Genomic DNA, 20,653 nt, shown 5'->3' with positions numbered 1-20,653 from the left:
GTCTTACAGAACGCTGCTGCCCGACTAGTGCTCAGACTACCCAGAAGAGCTGCCTCTACAGCGGCTCTCCGGTCCCTGCACTGGCTTCCGGTTAGAAGCAGGGTAGATTTTAAAGCACTATGTACTTGCCATTGGATTATCAATGGGGGGTCTCCCCTCCCTCTGAAAGGGCTGCTGACACCTTACGAGCCGTCCCGCTCCCTTAGATCTTCCGGCACGGGGCTCCTGTCCATTCCCAAGGTGTCCAAAGCACGGATGGGCGGCAGATCCTTTAGGTACCTGGCAGCATCTAGATGGAACAAACTACCCATGGCGTTGCGCCTAGAACCATCAGAATCACTTTTCAGAGCTAAGCTCAAAACTGTACTATTCACCCAGTAAGTTATTCCGCTCCGGTAGTTTCCAGTAAGCATCAGCTCCTCAGCGCGGGGACACGCCGCTGTGCGTCACCAAGCGCTTTACAAAAACCCCTAAATAGAAATAAATAGAAATAGAGGATGCCACATGTATGTCTGAAACTAGCTTGTGTGGAAGATGTATTCAGGGTTAATCCTACCCAATTGATTCAACAGTTCCTCTGTGCCCTACTGCAAGCAAGTGCCACTTACTCTTAAAATCCAAAATGTTGTAGGCCTTCTACCCTTGTACAGAAACTGTGTGGCAGCCCAGAGGCAAGGCCAGGGTAATGCACAGACCTCCATGCTAACTCTAAAGTAGTTTTGGGAGCAGCTCTCCTAAAAATAAAAAAATGATTTGTACCTGCTTGACTGTAGGATCAAAGGAAGGTGCCTGACCCGGTGTCTGCTCCTGGGCACAACCCAAACTGGCCATCTGTCAGGGGAACAAAAACACTTTTGTCTCTCCTCAAGAGCAGTTTTCACAACTTCTCAGGGCTATCTTCTCAGAGGGCTACTGCTAGAGGTTAATCCAAATTGGCCTCCAGAGGCTTTAGGAAGCAAAAAGGTAATTTTCAGAAAGTTACTTTTCCCTAATATGTATTACACATGTGACTTCATTATTGAGTTGGGCTTTTAATAAATATTACATAAAATTATCAAATACATTTTCTAGCTGGTCTCTACCATTGGGATAGTGAAATTAATATTTATTATTGCTTTCCATTGTTTCTTTATGGGCCAACCAGCCTCCCGACTGTGAAAATAGCGTTTGGGCGCGAGTCACTGTAGAAGCATGCTTACATCACATTTCTACATGTCCTACATTTAAATAAAATGCACCCTGCTTTGTGAGCTCCAAGGCCTGCATGGGTGACGTATTAATAATTAAAGGAAGGTTTTGACCTGCCAAATAGGTGTATTTTGACAGGTCAAATTGCAGTTTTTTCACAGCTACATTCAGGCTACAATGGTATTCTGAAGCGGTGTTTGCATTGCTACTGTAGTGGATGGCACAATAGATGTTACAGTCCAATAGTAGCATTTAGCTTCCGTACCCTGAGTACACCATGTACCATATAATAGGAATGTATAGCCAAATTAAATATACTAATTAAGCGAGTATGTCAATTCAACCATGTTTAAAGGGGAAACAGAGGCAGTTTACTACTGGTTAGCAGGGGTAAAGTGCACAGAGTTCTACAGCCAGCAAAAATAAATAGTGCATTTTTCTGAGGGTACACCATGCTAGTTATAGTTGTTTCCTACATGTGTCCCCTCAGCAGAAGGATGAGAGAACTAGCCACCTCCATGGTAGTTTTTAATCACTAAGGCAGAAAATCCAGTGAAGACTATCATCACTGGCGTAGTGAGTCCTAGGTCTGTGTGCCATCATGAAGGGTTATGGACCACCTCAACAGTTTTGGAATCTCTCTCTGCATTTGTATGTGTCACCAGAGATGCCTGAAACCAGAAATGAGTACCAAACAGGTATGGTCTCTGTTTCTTTGGAGACTAGACCTCACAACTGCTTCCGTCTGAATTGTACTTCACCTTTGCTCCCTGGGTGTGGCTGTCTGCTGATGAAATGCTACAGGTTGGTATTGGCCTTCAGCATTAACCAGTAAGAGAACAAGTCCACTGGCATGCTCTGACGACCTGCACAACACATTCTTTACTGAAGGGAGGTGCCTTCAGAACTTGTGCTGGGCACAATGGGTCCTTCAGGGTGTCAAATGTTTTTTGGCGCTCCTCTGTTTAGATCATAATTCTGGGCTGTTGTTTGGAACTGAGTTCAGTCAGTGTGGCAACAATGGTCCAATACCCTTTCACAATACTCCTGCAGTAATCAGCAAGGACTAAAAAGGCTTTAACTTGAGGCAGAGTCTTGGGCAGCTCGCCAGCCAGGATGGTTTGGGTTTTATTTTGGAGAGGCTGCATGCATTCCCTGCCAATTTGGAGGCCCAAGCACACTACAGAAGCTTGCCTTGTCTGGGACGTATTGGCCTAGATATTCTCAAATACTTCAAAGCACTTAGATCCCTAATCACCTAAATCAAATAACTATCATCAATAAGGCAACTAGTAGAAGCAAAGCACTTATTGAAGCCATGAAGCACTGCATCTACTCTCAGATCTTCCTATCCCTCATTCAGTCAACAAGCACAATGTAATCAATCAATTTTTTACCAGCAAGATTGACAAAATCAAATCTTACATCATCAACTCATAAATGACATCCACTTTACCTCCCGTCTCACATCGCACCACCCACAAGTGGATATCCTTCAACCTCTTTAAAATCACAAAAACCTTCAACTCACTCTAGGCTACCTCATATTATGAATACAACATCTAACTTTCATCAATTGTGAAAGTTGTTTGCCACCAACTACTGGAGCATATCAATAAAAAACAATCTTCTACAATACTATCAATCTGTTTTCAAATGATGCTGCACCGATAATCTTCAGATAGTCAAGTGTAAATATAGCAATAATGACAGATACATTCCACCCTGCTTATCCTGTTAAAGTTCTACACAGAATTCAACATAGTTGATCATCTAGCACTGAGTCATAGCCTGGAAACAAGCATTTGCTTGCCTTACCAACTGGTAACTGTTCATACAGATAACATGTACAGTATTCCAGAAACTACCCATGTCCTGTGGAGTATATCAAGTATCCATCCTCTGCTCTATCCTCCTCAAGCTCTTCCAGTGATATCTCAGATTCTTACTCACTGCCAATAACATTAAGATCCATTGTAATGTCAAGAACACTTTCTCTGCCTCAAAATGTCCTTAACCGATGACATTCAGTGACCCAAACCTGTTTCATGTTAATCCAGAATTGGACGCCAAGTACTCACCTAAAAGTCTATCAACACTGATGGAGTTCCAACTGTGTACCAACAGTTTAAAAAGAAGAGATCCAAGCTTGGATAACTGTAAAAAAAACCTCAACGGTTTCACCCATCAGCTGACAAGGCCAATGTGAAATCACTGAATACACTCTTGACACAGACCTCACCTTCAGAGAACACATTACTAGCAAAATCAGGACTGCATGGGACCAGCTGACACTCCTCAAAAAGTGACACCTTCCTCTAGAAACCGATTTCCAAACCAAAGTGCAAGCACTGGACCTCTAACCTATGGATGACAGCAGTGCTTTGCTCAAAGGCCTAACAGACACCATCCTTGCACCCCACATTCAGTGGAATTTCTCATCAAATTGATGAAATTCAAATGCATCACCCCAATGCTGAAGAAATTACATTAGGGCCCTCTCTAGGCTCTTATCTTCTTCAAGGTCAGCTGTATCTCCCATCAGAAAGGGCAACTTGTGTAACCTGGCCAAAAGACTAATGACTTTAGGTTGACCATGCCATAACAGGAGGGTATGATACCAGAAGAATATTGTGGTCTAAATATCATCTTACTTCAGTTTTGCAACTTTGAAGATTTTTGTATATTGGGATCTTCTTTACACCCAAGTCAGATCAGGATCTCATTCCTCTTTAAGATATTCTCTTTTAGAGAGTCTAAATGACTTGCTTACTTCAAAGTGTGTACCTTCATCTTTCAGAACTGGTATAGCTACCCTCTCTTACAATAATCTGGATTTCAAACTCTAACTAGCCTATCCTCTTGTTTCTTGCAGGTGCCAAATAATAGAATCACATCTATCAATGCAGTGCTGTCACTTTCTCGATTGCAATGAGATATTTGATGATACCCCCACAGATTCCTGTCCTAACTGTAGTATGGAAGACATATCTTTAGTTTTAGATGTTGTGTGCTTGGCGACAGACACTGCCAGTGTCAATGCCCTGGTTTTACTAGCTCTGCTAGTGGCATTTGACACTGACAACAACATACTACTCACAACCAACGTTAAGCAGCTAATGTCTTATAATGTTTTCTTATTTTTATAATGTTTTCTTATTTAAAAAAAAAAAGATTTAAACATGCTATTTTGAGCTCCTTTTTCTCTATCATTATGTTTTTTGTGTCATCCCTCAGGGCTACATTATATAAACATATCTGTTTATACGATGGTCCTCTTCCAGCTCTTATCCACACTTTTGGCCCCACGCCATATTTATACGCAGACAATACCCCAATTCTATTCAGATTAAATTATCAATCCATCAATAACTTCTCATTCAAAAGGTGTCTCTCTCCTGTTAGGTTTTGGAATTGTACCAAAGATATTGATCAGACAAGGATTCTAATCTCTGGAACTCTTCTTTATGGCTGTCTGACTGGCTGGCTATTTTTTTTTAGTGATCTATAAAACAAAACCAGCTGTCATTCATGATAACTGAAGCTGTGACAGATGCAACTATTAGCACCAAGCATGTAAATAATTTCCGTGTTGCTTCATTTTCTTGCAAACATATGTCATGAGGATATGTTGGAAATATAACATGGCTCTGACTGTCTTGGACCACTGCTGGGCACCCCTATGTTAAATATATACATACTAACCAAGGCCATATTTTAAACGCAGAAGCACATAAATACAAAAGAAGATGGAAGAAGAAAGTAAATAGGTGACTCTGTCGCCCTGTACAAAACAGAGTACATCAGACATCCGTCAAAGGGGAGTTTGTGTGGACAGTCCACTTATTCTTTCCATAAATTAGGAAGCATTTTCAAAGCGTTCATTGGATTTGGTATATTGCTGTGATAGTTAAATGCTTTTCAAGGTGGAATTGATTATCCCACAGCGTGAAAAGGAAAAGCAGCAAGTAATATATTAGATTCATTTGCCTGGCTATTCATTTTGGTCACCTTCAGTCTGTAGTTGATATATCAAAAACTTTGTATCAGTGACAGCTTCATTTTGAACTCGTCCTTATTAGTTATGGCCCACACCAGCTCATCTCGCCTTGAGTAATCTGAGCCCCCCAACCAGGAGTGAGAAGGGGCTGACTCGCTGGGCGCATCCATCTCTCTGGACATCTCAGGACGATGGTAATTGATGAATTGTGAACACCTAATAGACTCCTCCACAGAAAAGCGAAGGTGATAAACAGCAGCTGACATCCAACAAACAGAAAAATAGCCAAGAATCTGCAGTTTCATCAGAACACGTCTGAGCAGGGTGGACATTGGGAATTCATTCTGCCTTCTATTTATGAGGATTTCTTGTCGAGCATTAAGAGTGGCAAGCTGCAAAAGCCAAACAACCAGTCATTGAAGCGGGCGCTGGCGTGGATTGCTGTTTGTTGGAGTGCACTCTTTAGACACTGCAAAAGAATAAAGTGATGCTAATTAGAAATAAGTCAGACTAAGTAAAACGTCCAGTGTTTCAGCTGTAGAATCCAACAGATGGTATGACTGCATTAATGCTAGAGTTTGGATGGTCCGCACAACATTCAGCCCACAGAATTAATCTTTCATCACCGGTTTAAAACATATACCTCCCTTCCCTGCCACGACAAGGCAGGGCACTCAGTGCGGCCACGTTTAATCCGGTGCCTCGGGAGTTTTGTCTCAAGGTCACTCAGGTGCTTCCAGACAACAGACCCTTCATGACTGTGACACAAATAATCTTTCACCGCAGGACTTGAACAGGCGGACAGACACGGGGAGTGTTCATAGAGTCATGGGGAGTCATGGGGAGTGAATACTAAACTGCATCCTGTGGGGATGTACGTCAGTACAACACGATCATTTTGATCGCGGTACTTTACAATGCGTTTTTCACAACGCAAGTCGTTACACCCACTTGCGTTGGAGGGCGCTGGATTGAGGATTAATTTAATTTTCTATTCCAACTCCAGCCCACATAACAGTAGGGAAGGTGTTGGAATAGAAAATCAAACTATTCCTTAACCAAGAGCGCCATCCAGCGCAAGTCGTAGTAATGACTTGCGTTGTACTGGCTGCGTCGTAAAGGTCGCGCGGTGTAAACACCGCGTTGTAAAGGATGTTTCCCATCCTGTGGTTCTTACCTGCTGTGGATTTGTATTTGAGCGGCTCTGCGCATGACAGATGCACCTCCATTAGGCAAACTGAAAAGAAGCAGGTGTTGATGCCCATTAGTTTAATCCCCCTCCACGCCATCTGCTCACACAGATAGTTCAGTATCCTGACTTTGTCCTATTTAGGACCAGTAAACCCTGAGAGCAGCCATACTAGACATTTCCTAGACCCTGCCATGTTCGTTCTGGAAGAATCTCTCTTCCTGATACTCACCCTTCGAAATTAGGTGTATATTTACAAGGGGATGGTGTCACCAGAATGTCACTTTGCACTATTCCCTTCTTCATATGTACAAAGCGGTGCTAAGCCACTTTGAGTGCCTTAACACTGCCTTGTAAATACCGACGCTTTACACGCATCACTTTGCACGGAAGGAGAGTGCTATGGGTGTTGCTGTAGGCATTCCTCCGCAACACTCATTGCATTTTGAGGCTGTCCCAGATTTACAAGGAATTGTACATCGGAGGCAGCACTAAAAACGAACGCTATGCAATAGCAGGCTTTAGAATCGTGCAATGAGGAGAAATACTTTTATCTCTCATCGTTTTTTCATTTTCTATGTTTGCTGCATTCTGCAGTGCACATAGAAAGAGCAAAATGCCATTAACCCCTTCGCTGCTAGGCCTTTTCCCCTCCTGTGCTAAGCCCTTTTTTGGCGATTTGGGGTAGTGCGCGCTTAGGCCATTGTAACTTTTTGACCACATAAGGTATCCACGCCAAATTTGCGTCCTTTTCTTCCAACATCATGTGGATTCTAAAGGCGCCCAGGGTTTGTGGATTACCTTGGAGGGGTCCCAGAAATTAACCAAAATATAGTGATTTTTTTGTTTTTTTCAGAAAAATGGGAAAAACGGGCTGCAAATGAAAGCCTCTGGGTTTTTCCCTGAAAATGTTATCAAAAAAGGGTTTGTGGGGCTGAAATCTCCATTTTCTCAGATTTTAGGAAATGACAGTCTTTTATCAGAGAACTGACATTTTTCACACAGTTTTGGCATTTTTCTGGGACATAGCCTATTTTTGCTATTTTTAGAGCTTTCCACCTCCTTCCAGTTAATGGTATAAATGAGTTTGAAAGCAATAATGGATCCTAGAAAGCTGTACATTTTCAAAAAGTAGACAAAATTCTGAATTCAGAAAGGGGTCATTTGTCTAAATCCATGAAGGTTTCTTTATAGAAACTAACAGTTAAATATTGGAATAATTGAAAAATTGTTGAAAAAAACAGCCTTTTGTCTCAACGTTTTCACCTATAACTTTTTCTAATTTTGACACCTCTTGGAAAGCAATATACCGTTACATCCGTTAGACCGTCCTGGTTGTGGGGATATATAGGACTTGTAGTTTCACTAAGGACCCGACGAACCCAGATCCAAAAACTGAGCAGCAACTTGCAATGGTATTTTTTCATTTACTGGGTATAGAGCACTTTGTCTTGGAAAATGTATACATGGAAACATCTGTATGAAAGACACCTATGTATTTCTGAATTGGGTACAAAATATAGAGTTCAGAAACAGTATATAATTGCTAATTTTCAAAATTGGGAATACTCATACTAGCATGAGAATTATTGGTCATTTTTCAAAATTTTTTTTTTTTTACACAATGTCTTTCATTGAAAGGGAGAAATGCGCAAAATCTCAATTGGTAATACCAGTTGATTTACAAATCTGAATTACCCCAAGTCTCCCGATAAAAACGGTACCTCACTTGTGTGGGTCGGCCTTGTGCCTGCGACAGTAAACGGCGCAAAATGCAACGTGGTGACACCTAAATTTTGCAGTTACAAATTGACCATTTTTTAGCAAAGTGCCTACCTGTAGTTTTTGCACCCTAGCTCTGCCGGCACCTAGGGAAACCTAGCAAACCTATACATTTTTGAAAAGTAGACACCCAGGGGAATTCAGGATGGGGTGACTCGACTGCCTACCACCAGGTCTTGTTACCCAGAATCCCTTGCAAACCTAAGAATTTGACAAAAAAAACACATTTTCCTCACATTTCTGTGGAGGAAAGTTCTGGAATCTGCTTGGATCAACAAATTTCCACCCACCCAGTGTTCCCCCAGGTCTCCCGTAAACAATGGTATCTCACTTGCGTGGGTAGGCATAGTGGCTGCGACACGAAACAGCGCAAAACGCAACGTGGTTGCACCTCAATTTCCCAGTGAAATCTTGCGCTCTTTGGACAAAGAGACTACCTTTTGTTTTTGAGCCCTAGCTCTGCCTGCACCTAGGGAAACCTAGCAAACCTATACATTTTTGAAAAGTAGACACCCAGGGGAATTCAGGATAGGGTGACTCGTCTGCCTACCCCCAGGTTTTGTTACCCAGAATACCTTGCAAAGCTAGGATTTTGACAAAATAAACACATTTTCCTCACATTTCTGTGGTGGAAAGTTCTGGAATCTGCGTGGATCTAGAAATTTCCACCCACCCAGCGTTCCCCCAGGTCTCCTGAAAAAAATAGTACCTCACTTGCGTGGGTAGGCATAGTGGCTGCGACATGAAACAGCGCAATAAACAACATGGTCGCACCTCAATTTCCCAGTAAAAGTTTGCAGTTTTTGGACAAAAAGACTACCTTTTGTTTTTGCGCCCTAGCTCTGCCAGCACCTAAGGAAACCTAGCAAACCTATACATTTTTGAAAAGTAGACACCCTGGGAAATTCAGGATGGGGTGACTCCTCTGCCTACCCTCAGGTTTTGTTACCCAGAATCCCTTGCAAAGCTAAGAATTTGACAAAAAAAACCACATTTTCCTCACATTTCTGTGGTGGAAAGTTTTGGAATCTGCGTGGATCAACAAATTTCTACTCACCCAGCGTTTCCCCAGGTCTCCCGAGAAAAATGGTACCTCACTTGCGTGGGTAGGCATAGTGGCTGCGACACGAAACAGCGCAAAACGCAACGTAGACGCACCTCAATTTCCCAGTGAAATCTTGCCCATTTTGGAGGAAAAGACTACCTTTTGTTTTTGAGCCCTAGCTCTGCCAGCACCTAGGGAAACCTAGCAAACCTATATATTTTTTAACAGTAGACACCCAGGGGAATACAGGATGGGGTGACTCGTCTGCCTACCCTCAGGTTTTGTTACCCAGAATCCCTTGCAAAGCTAAGAATTTGACAAAAAAAACACATTTTCCTCACATTTCTGTGGTGGAAAGTTTTGGAATCTGCGTGGATCAACAAATTTCCACCCACCCAGCGTTCCCCCAGGTCTCCTGAGAAAAATGGTATCTCACTTGCGTGGGTAGGCATAGTGGCTGCGACAGGAAACAGTGCAAAACGCAACGTGGTCACAACTCAATTTTTCAGTGAAATTGTGCCCTTTTTGGGCCAAGAGACTACCTTTTGTTTTTGAACCCTAGCTCTGCCGGCATCTAGGGAAACCTAGCAAACCTATACATTTTTGAAAACTAGACATCCAGGGGAATTCAGGATGGGGTGACTCGACTGCCTACCCCCAGGTTCTGTTTCCCAGAATCCCTTGTAAATTTGAGAAATATGAAAAAAAACACATTTTACTCACATTTCTGTGGTGGAAAGTTCTGGAATCTGTGTGGATCAACAAATTTCCACCCACCCAGCGTTCCCCCAGGTCTCCTGAAAAAAATGCTACCTCACTTGCCTGGGTCTGCCTAGTGCCTGCGACAGGAAACAGCGCAAAACGCAACGTGGTCACAACTCAATTTTGCAGTGAAATTGTGCCCTTTTTGGGCAAAGAGACTACCTTTTGTTTTTGAACCCTAGCTCTGCCGGCACCTAGGGAAACCTAGCAAACCTATATATTTTTGAAAAGTAGACACCCAGGGGAATTCAGGATGGGGTGACTTGACTGCCTACCCCCAGGTTCTCTTACCCAGAATCCCTTGCAAAGCTAAGAAATTGGAAAAAAACGCATTTTCCTCACATTTCTGTGGTGGAAAGTTCCGGAATCTGCGTGGATCAACAAATTTCCACCCACCCAGCGTTCCCCCAGGTCTCCCGAGAAAAATGGTATCTCACTTGCGTGGGTAGGCATACTGGCTGCGACAGGAAACAGCGCAAAACACAACGTGGTCACAACTCAATTTTTCAGTGAAATCGTGCCCTTTTTGGGCAAAGAGACTACCTTTTGTTTTTGAACCCTAGCTCTGCCGGCACCTAGGGAAACCTAGCAAACCTATATATTTTTGAAAATTAGACACCCAGGGGAATACAGGATGGGGTGACTCGACTGCCTACCCCCAGGTTCTCTTACCCAGAATCCCTTGCAAAGCTAAGAAATTGGAAAAAAAACGCATTTTCCTCACATTTCTGTGGTGGAAAGTTCCCGAATCTGCGTGGATCAACAAATTTCCACCCACCCAGCGTTCCCCCAGGTCTCCCGAGAAAAATGGTATCTCACTTGCGTGGGTAGGCATACTGGCTGCGACAGGAAACAGCGCAAAACGCAACGTGGTCACAACTCAATTTTTCAGTGAAATTGTGCCCTTTTTGGGCAAAGAGACTACCTTTTGTTTTTGAACCCTAGCTCTGCCGGCACCTAGGAAAACCTAGCAAACCTATATATTTTTGAAAAGTAGACACCCAGGGGAATTCAGGATTGGGGCACTCAAATGCCTACTCCCAGGTTCTTTTACCCAGAATCCCTTGCAAAGCTAAGAAATTGGAGAAAAAAAAACGCATTTTCCTCACATTTCTGTGGTGGAAAGTTCCCGAATCTGTGTGGATCAACAAATTTCCACCCACCCAGCGTTCCCCCAGGTCTCCCGAGAAAAATGGTATCTCACTTGCGTGGGTAGGCATACTGGCTGCGACAGGAAACAGCGCAAAACGCAACGTGGTCACAACTCAATTTTTCAGTGAAATTGTGCCCTTTTTGGGCAAAGAGACTACCTTTTGTTTTTGAACCCTAGCTCTGCCGGCACCTAGGGAAACCTAGCAAACCTATATATTTTTGAAAAGTAGACACCCAGGGGAATTCAGGATGGGGTCACTCAACTGCCTACCCCCAGGTTCTCTTACCCAGAATCCCTTGCAAAGCTAAGAAATTGGAAAAAAAAAACATTTTCCTCACATTTCTGTGGTGGAAAGTTCCCGAATCTGCGTGGATCAACAAATTTCCACCCACCCAGCGTTCCCCCAGGTCTCCCGAGAAAAATGGTATCTCACTTGCGTGGGTAGGCATACTGGCTGCGACAGGAAACAGCGCAAAACACAACGTGGTCACAACTCAATTTTTCAGTGAAATTGTGCCCTTTTTGGGCAAAGAGACTACCTTTTGTTTTTGAACCCTAGCTCTGCCGGCACCTAGGGAAACCTAGCAAACCTATATATTTTTGAAAAGTAGACACCCAGGGGAATTCAGGATGGGGTCACTCGACTGCCTACCCCCAGGTTCTCTTACCCAGAATCCCTTGCAAAGCTAAGAAATTGGAAAGAAAATGCATTTTCCTCACATTTCTGTGGTGGAAAGTTCCGGAATCTGTGTGGATCAACAAATTTCCACCCACCCAGCGTTGCCCCAGGTCTCCCGAGAAAAATGGTATCTCACTTGCGTGGGTAGGCATAGTGGCTGCGACAGGAAACAGCGCAAAACGCAACGTGGTCACAACTCAATTTTTCAGTGAAATTGTGCCCTTTTTGGGCAAAGAGACTACCTTTTGTTTTTGAACCCTAGCTCTGCCGGCACCTAGGGAAACCTAGCAAACCTATATATTTTTGAAAAGTAGACACCCAGGGGAATTCAGGATGGGGTCACTCAACTGCCTACCCCCAGGTTCTCTTACCCAGAATCCCTTGCAAAGCTAAGAAATTGGAAAAAAAACGCATTTTCCTCACATTTCTGTGGTGGAAAGTTCCGGAATCTGCGCGGATCAACAAATTTCCACCTACCCAGCGTTCCCCCAGGTCTCCCGAGAAAAATGGTATCTCACTTGCGTGGGTAGGCATAGTGGCTGTGACAGGAAACATACGAACCTCCTTCCGCAAACCTCTTCGCCAACAGACTCTACATCTCCGACTGGGAAAGTCTTTTGAGGTTGTAGGAGGAATTTGACCAGGAAAATGGCGATCTTTCAATCTGGCAATATCCTCCACCACTCCAACTCTAGGAACACTTGCCTGTTCAACTAAAACAAGGCTGCCTATTACAGACTCCTGACACTTTTCAAAAGTAATCTTTGACTGGGGACAAGATTTCTGGAATACAACAAAAGCATTAAAGGTTGCCAAGTGGAAAAGATGGATAGCCAACTTCTTGTACCAAATGTAAGCCTTACGAAGAGCAGCATACGGTTCCAACCTCTGATCTACTCTGTCAACACCACCCATGTACTTATTGTAGTGCATTATGCACACAGGTTTGCGCACTTCTGCAACCTGACCCCAAACAGTCACCGGTTCAGTGCTTTCATCATGTATTGTAGTCAACATGTAGACATCTCTCCTGTCTGAAAACTTCACAGCTAGAAGCTCCTCACAACGCAATGCACTACACTGTCCCCGAGCAAGCTTCTGACACACAAGTTCTTTTGGGAAACCTTTACGGTTTGAGCGGATTGTGCCACAAGCAACAGTGTCCACTTTGCCCAATTCCCTTAACAACCGCACACCAGTGTAGAAGTTATCGACATACAAATGATGGCCTTTGTTAAAAAATCCACGACCAAGTTCCCACACAATTTTCTCAGTCACTCCAAAAGTCGACGGACAACCAGGGGGGTTAATCCTGGATTCCTTACCAGTGTACACCCTGAAATTAGAGACATATCCAGTCTCACTGTCACACAGCATATACAGTTTGATTCCATAGCGTGCCCTCTTACTAGGAATGTATTGCCGAAATACCAAGCGGCCTTTGAACAACAGCAAAGACTCGTCCACTGCAATTTCTTTCCCAGGATAAAAGATCTCAGAAAATCGATCAACGAAATGATCAATGACAGGCCGAATCTTGAAAAGACGGTCACAATCAGGGTGATCTTGTGGCAAAGCAAGACTATTGTCAACAAAATGCATCATCCGAAGCAGAAGCAAATACCGATCACGACTCATGACTGCCGGAAATATAGCTGTAGCCATCAAGGGACTAGTAGACCAATATGAAGCCATTGATGGTTTCCTAAGCAAGCCCATCAAAAAAGTTAAACGCAAAAACTTTTTCATCTCCTCCAAATTTGTGGGAGTCCACCGGGTAGCTCTAGCGTGGGGCTTAAGGCTGGCACTGTTCACCCTCAAAAAATTTTCAGCATACAAATTAGTCTGCTCTACAATCTCTGCCACAAACACATCATCCATAAACAACTTGAAAAAATCAATAGGCAAAAAGTTTTCTGTGTTCACCCTACACCCTGGAACACCAGTAAATTCAGGCAATGCCGGCTGCACCATGCCTGGTGCAACCCAGAGGTCAGAACTTTCAACATCAAGTCTTGCAGCCGCAGGCTGCCGCCCAGCTGCCTCTCGTCTCACTGCACCAACTGGAATACTAGCAACCCCAGGCTGCAGCTAGGCATGGGCGGAAAATCCGTTCCGCTCGCGGATTTTGCGGATTTTCGGGAAATCCGCAATCCGCGAGATTTGCGAATCTCCCGCAAAATCCGCAAATCCGCGAGCAGCGGATTTTGCTCGCACTGCTCGCACTGTTCGCGTGAGTTCGCGTGAGTTCGCGCCCCGCGAATAAGTGCAAAATTGCAGAAATACGATCTTAGCAAAACTGAAAGTAACTACTTACCAGGTTCAAAAGTTCAGGCTCATCATTAGTAGCCATTTCCTGTAGTGCTTCCTGAGGGGCCCCTCCAGAGTTCAGTTGCCAGTTGAAACTATTATGTGACCCTGCTCTGAACCTCAGAATAGTTACACATATGCCACAAAGGTCCTGAATTACAGCTAAGGGAGACAAGCAGGAGCCAGGCTGGAAGTTAAAATCCATTAATCAGCCCCTAATTCATTATTGTCAGTTGGGGCAGGGCAGGTGTTGTAACTAATTTTGCAACAATGAAAGCACTTAGCAAGTGCAAAAGATCACTAATCAGGGCGCACTAAGGAAGCAGGTGCCAGCTAAAAAAATATTCAGTGACACATTAATCAGCCCCAAATTAATTCAGGTCACTTGAGGCAGGGAAGGTGTGCTTTGCCGAAAATAATGTACACTGGACAACCAGAGGGTGTGGTGATGAAACAGAGGGTGGCATGGGTGGGCCAGAGGGTGGCATGAGTAGTCAGAGAGTGGCAGTGGTGACAGAGAGTGGCAGTGATGAAGAAGAGTGTCCCAAACAGGCTGGACACGTAGAAACAACAAGTTCGCGAAACTTGCGACCCGACAGGTAAGTTCGCAATTTGCGAAAGTGTACAAAACCCTCGCGAACTGGCAGAAACACGGGCGAACACAAAAAAAAAAATCCGCAAATTCGCGGGAATTCGCGGATTTTGCGGATTGCGAATCCGCAAATCCGCAAAATTCGCGAACGCGAGATCCGCAAAATTCGCTCATGCTTAGCTGCAGCCCAGATGTCTCTTGCCGCACTATTGGCACAGGAATGTCCTCCGCAACCACAGACACAACAATGTCCTCTGCAACCACAGGCGCAGCAACGTCCTCCGCAACCACAGGCACATCATCCAGACCAAAAGTAGCTTCATCAGCACTCAGAGTGTCTTCATCATCAGATGAAGCCATGTGTAGAGAAAACTCACTACCTGAATCTTCACCTCCCAGCTCTGGTTCAGAATCAGAGTCAGACTCTGGACCATGGTCAGAGGAAGAATCAAAAAGCAATCAACAACTTGCTGAGCAGTAATCCGGCGGCTAGCCATTATCCTTACAAATAAAGGAGTCTGCACAAACAACTCAACAACCCCAACACTGCGCAAAGTAAGATAAAAAATGTAAGCCTTTTTAAAAAAAAACTAATTTTGAAAATATATACAATTCACTTACAAGACACAACTACACTCACCAGCACCTACTCTGCAAAGACACAGCAAAGAGGCAACGATATCCCACTAGAAGAAGAAGAAAAAAAACTTACATCTACAGAAGGACACATCAAAAACAAATGCAAAACATGTTTTACAATCACAACAAACAGAAACCAAACATACTCATATTTTACTACACACTTTGCAAAAAAATACAATCACAGTACAATTGAACAAAAAAGAGGTCTCTTACCAAACACATACAACTACAGAAACAGCAGAACAACAGAACCACCAGTAACGGAACCGCACACTGCAACACTCTAAAGAGAAAAAAAAACAATACACATTAGAAGAAACAAAAACAACACACATTACAACAGGCTATGTCACAAATGGGGGGTCTGTCCCCAAGGGGGGGAGATTATAAATCATTATAAATGTGGGCCCCCTGGAAGCAACTCTACGGAGGGCAGAGAGCCCAAATAAAGACACGGCAGAACATACTTTTGAAATGGGCACAAGGAAGCAACCCTTGGCCAAGGGGTCGCTCCCTATAAAAAAAAAAACCCTGAAGTCTAGTGGGCTTTTCTACCCCCCCCCTGGATCCATAAACGGTAAAAAAAGTTGAGGGGGGGGCAGAACAGTCTACAATATTTATAATGCCCCCTGGAAGCGACCCTTCCCCAAGGGGTCGCTTCCTTTTCAAAATACAAACAAATCCCTGGTGACTAGTGGGCTTTTCTGCCCCCCCCTGGGTGCAGATCGGCCAAAAAATGGCCAATCTGCCCCAGGGGGGGCAGAAAAGTCTGAAAAATTATTTATCCCCCTAAGGAAGCGACCCTTGCCCAAGGGGTCGCTTCCTTTATAAATATACATTATTCCCTGGTGTCTAGTGGGCTTTTCTGCCCCCCCTGGGTCCAGATGCGGCCCAAAAAACGGCCAATCTGCCCCCAGGGGGGGCAGAAAAGTAAAAAAAAAATATTATGGCCACTAGGAAGCGACCCTTCCCCAAGGGGTCGCTTCCTTTTCAAATAAAAACAAATCCCTGGTGACTAGTGGGCTTTTCTGCTCCCCCTGGGTGCAGATCGGCCGAAAAAACGGCCGATCTGCCCCAGGGGGGGCAGAAAAGTCTGAAAAATATTCTATGCCCCTAAGGAAGCGACCCTTGCCCAAGGGGTCGCTTCCTTTATAAATAAAAATCAATCCCTGGTGTCTAGTGGGCTTTTCTGCCCCCCCTGGGTCCAGATGCGGCCCAAAAAACGGCCGATCTGCCCCAGGGGGGGCAGAAAAGTCTGAAAAATTATTTTCCCCCAAAAGGAAGCGACCCTTGCCCAAGGGGTCGCTTCCGATTTAAAAAAAAAAGTAATCCCTGGCTCTAGTGGGCTTTTCTGCCCACCCTGGGTGTAGATCGGCCAAAAAAACGGCCGATCTGCCCCAGGGGGGGCAGAAAAGTCTGAATAACATTATGGCCGCCAAAGGAAGCGACCCTTGCCCAAGGGGTCGCTTCCTGCACAAAAACATATGCCCAAAATCACTCCCTGGTGTCTAGTGGGGCATTCCTGGTGCACGATCGCGACGCTGTGCGCGATCGTGCACCAGGAATGCCCTGCATTGGGACATCAGGGGAGAGGAAACACAGTTTCCTCCCCCCCGATGCCTCAAGGCACCGAAAACTGGCCCCCCCGCCCCACCGGAGCACCAAACACTCACCTTGCTCCTGGACGCGCTGGAAACAAATGGCTTCCAGCGCGTCCAGCGCTTCCTGATGACGTCGGCGCGCGCTGTGCGCGCTGACATCACCAGGAAGCGTGGGGGGGCCAGGGGGTGGCAGCGGATGGTCTTCCGCTGCCACCCCTGCAAAAACAAATGTGATCCCTGCACAAGGGGGGGAGCGCCAGCGCTCCCCCCCAGGGCTGTACTGATGACGGAGCGGTTCCGTCATCAGCACAGCCCAACCGATGCTGATGACGGAACCGCTCCGTCATCAGCATCGAAGGGGTTAATGATTGTTTATGTTCAGGAGGATGTTCAATCCTCCACATAAACAATCATTAAATGAGGATGATTTGCTACTTGTATGTGTGCTGTAGAACACCTTCCTTAACATAAACATTATTACCTGCAAGTCAGGCACCCTCAAAGTATTGTACAAGTGGGCCTGCATTGGTCGTAAGCAGCTAATTTTAGCTAGGGAAAACACAGAGGTGTGCTGTATTATTATAAATACAGTGCATCCCTGCATTTTGGAAATGTCAGAGTGCGGCGCTACTAAATTTTGGCCCAGCTCTGCACTCTGACATTTCCTTGTAAATATGCTTCTTAGTTTACCTTTCTGTGAATTCTCCCTGATAACCTAATTTTGAGCATCTACTTCAAGGTGATGTCACTTTGCCTGTCATCACACTACACTCCCAAATGGCCATTAACCTTATGTGGGATGGTCCAGTAAGGATTTTCGTACCAGCCACCTTCCATGACTTCACCAATTTACATATTGCAAAAGTGCTCACATCCTCTGAATTGTCTTTCTCTGTCACCTTAAGATCCAGGAATGAAGTGGGAGCTGACCCAAGACGTTAGCATGGGCTGACTGTTAGCAGATACAGTGAGAATCTCTGGTGGTTTAGCACCACAATGAAAATGGAGGAAGATTAACATACCTAATGTGGAAAATTACTGCTTTGCTTAGCCCACTTTTCACACTGCCAGTGATGATCCTAATTTTGGGCTTGGCTGAACTTTGTGGTGCAGTGCAGTGTCCAATGGTGGCTGCCACCGAGTAGTATGGTTGGGGCGGGGGTAGCAAAATAAATATTAGTTACTGTCATGAACTCCCCCTCCTCTCCTATGCCGTTAGCTCTGGGTTTTCCGCGATCCGGCACATGCAACAATCAGCGGCATCATGGAGCGGAACTACGACAACCAGCATGCCTAGCGAGGCCTGTGCGACGACCGGAAATGTCTACATATAGCTTGCCTCATCAGAGACTCGGCGTCAGATATTATGATTCCTTGCCGTCCTCGAGGGCTGCCCTGGAGTTTGCTACGAGGAGTCCTTCGCCCGCAACAGGTCTGAGTGCGAGAGAAGTAGGTGAGGTCAAGGGCGGATCACCGCATCTCGCTTCCCGGTCATAGTGACTCGAGTGTCATTCCAACACTCTTTGAGACTTCGGATGAGACGCTTTCCGTAGGGGTGGCAAGAGCGTCTCATATTTGACCCCGCCAGATTCCACCAAACGAGAATTGAGGTTACGGAGGCAAGATCGAGCGGCTGCTCTCTGACCCCGTTTTCAATGCCCCACAGCTGGTATCATTGTCAGACCTTAGCAGAGACGCATGCCATGGAGGCGTTTGACACGTCTCTGCTGTACATTGAGTTTATCCTCAAAGAAGCATTGATACGGAGCACAGGGACTGTGCCCTGATAGAGGAGGAGGTCGAGCGGCTGCTCCCTTCATCTCTGCGAGAACTCTTGGTAGAGAGCCCGGCTGGGCCTCCCAAGTTTGTTGCTTCCCTGTGAGACATCATAAGCCATTAGCAGCACTCGAACAGCATTGTCGGCCGTTTGTTAGCACAGTGCCCTCCGTTGGCGAATACCGGGACCGGTATTCATGCGGAGGACGGTGGGACCCGTGCTGCTAATGGGTATCGTTGACATTTCCCTTATGCTTATTTCTTTGATGATTCATTGACTCTACCTATACTTTATGTTCTGCCATATTGGTTGCTTTAGTTTGTTATTACCTTTACTAATATTGATCCAATAAATACAATTGGTCAGATACAGCTGTTTGGGGTCTGATTATCTTGCTTAGCCTGGCCTCTCCCGATCCCGGGTATTCAACAGGTTACAGTTACACACCTGGCTGTGGGCAAACGCCTCAACATCATCCTCCTCTATTCCAGCCAGAATCAGCAAGCACACACAGGCTCACCTTAGCCAGTCATGACGCTGCTGTCACCATGACAGCAGTGTCATGATTGGTCTGAGCACCATGGTTCAGCGCTCAGACGTGGACTATGAGTCTGTGCATGTTCTCCACCTAGGCTGTATAATACAGCCAGAAGAGAACATGCAAAGTGCACATGACTGTTTGGTAGGCAAACCAAACCATCATGCGCAATTAAGCGCCCCAACCACTCCTCCCTTGCTGGCTGTGAGACAGCCCAGCCCTACCCCACCCCTAAGCCTGCCTCACTATAAAAAAATAGATAATAATGTTATGATGTTATCATTGAATTTTGCCTGTTTCCACTTCTCAAAGAGCGGTGGGTGGCACTCCTCTGCCTAAGAGGAGGAGCCGCTGTTGGTGGTGTCCCTTGCTTGGTGCTCCATTCTCTTCTGTTGCTTCATTGCTCTGGGCTTGGTTCAAGGTTTTATGCACACTGCCTGTGACAGCAAATCTACTGCATGCTTCCTGCAGATGATGTGGGAGTCAAGGCACAGCTTTGTGCCAAAGTGGACTGCTATGCTGCGTGTAACCTGTATGCTAGGAAGCTGAGCAGCAGCTCATGTGGCACAACAATAAACAATATTGGAAAATCATGCCACTAGCAGACAGTTGGAGCCTGACAAGCAGGCTCCACCAGCGGATCTACAGCATTGGAGGAACTGCCAGCACAAGCAGCAACAGTGATTATGGGGAGGACTGAGGGCTGAGGACCCTCACAAGAGAGCACAAGTACGGGTAATCTCTGCTAAATTGTTCCCCCCTCTTAATACTTCTGCTTAGGCTTCTCCCCATTAAAACATTGTAGATTTCGTTTTTTCCCACATAAACAGGCTGGGCCTGACTCAAGGGAGAACAGTCAAGGGAGAGCACTCCAAGCGGAATGACACATATCCCAAGCTAGATGTTGCTAACAGCAAGGGAAGGTCGAGTGTCTATTAGGTGGCTTGGATCACTAATGTACATGTGGAGCAATAGTCAGCTCCCCTCCAAACTACAAGGGGTTCAATTAGATGAAAGACATCAGCCTAATAAGGTCCCTCTCACTGTTTCACCAGAATTCACGCCAGGCAGTTGTGCGCCCCCTAAGGTGCTCTCAAAATGCAAGAGTTAATGGATGCTTATTTTACTTTCGGATTTATATGAGGCTGGCAGTTTCCCATTTCCTTGGGTTCAAAGTCTGAAGTTAGGTTACACTAGAGCTAAAGTAGTAAACATGACCCCTTAAAAACAAACACTTTCTTCAATGTAAATTGGGTTGGAATTAGACTAGTATGTCCTAGCTACCACCAGACAATATACTCATTTTCTGCAATGCTGGTGAGGTTGGATTTAGAATAGTAAATTTGATGCCTCTAATTGTTTGCATATTTCAAAATGTTAGTGGCATTGTGGTAA

This window comes from Lissotriton vulgaris, chromosome 10 (genome assembly GCF_964263255.1).
Source record: "Lissotriton vulgaris chromosome 10, aLisVul1.2, whole genome shotgun sequence".
In the NCBI taxonomy this organism is placed as follows: domain Eukaryota; kingdom Metazoa; phylum Chordata; class Amphibia; order Caudata; family Salamandridae; genus Lissotriton; species Lissotriton vulgaris.
Note: the sequence above shows the minus strand (reverse complement) of the source record.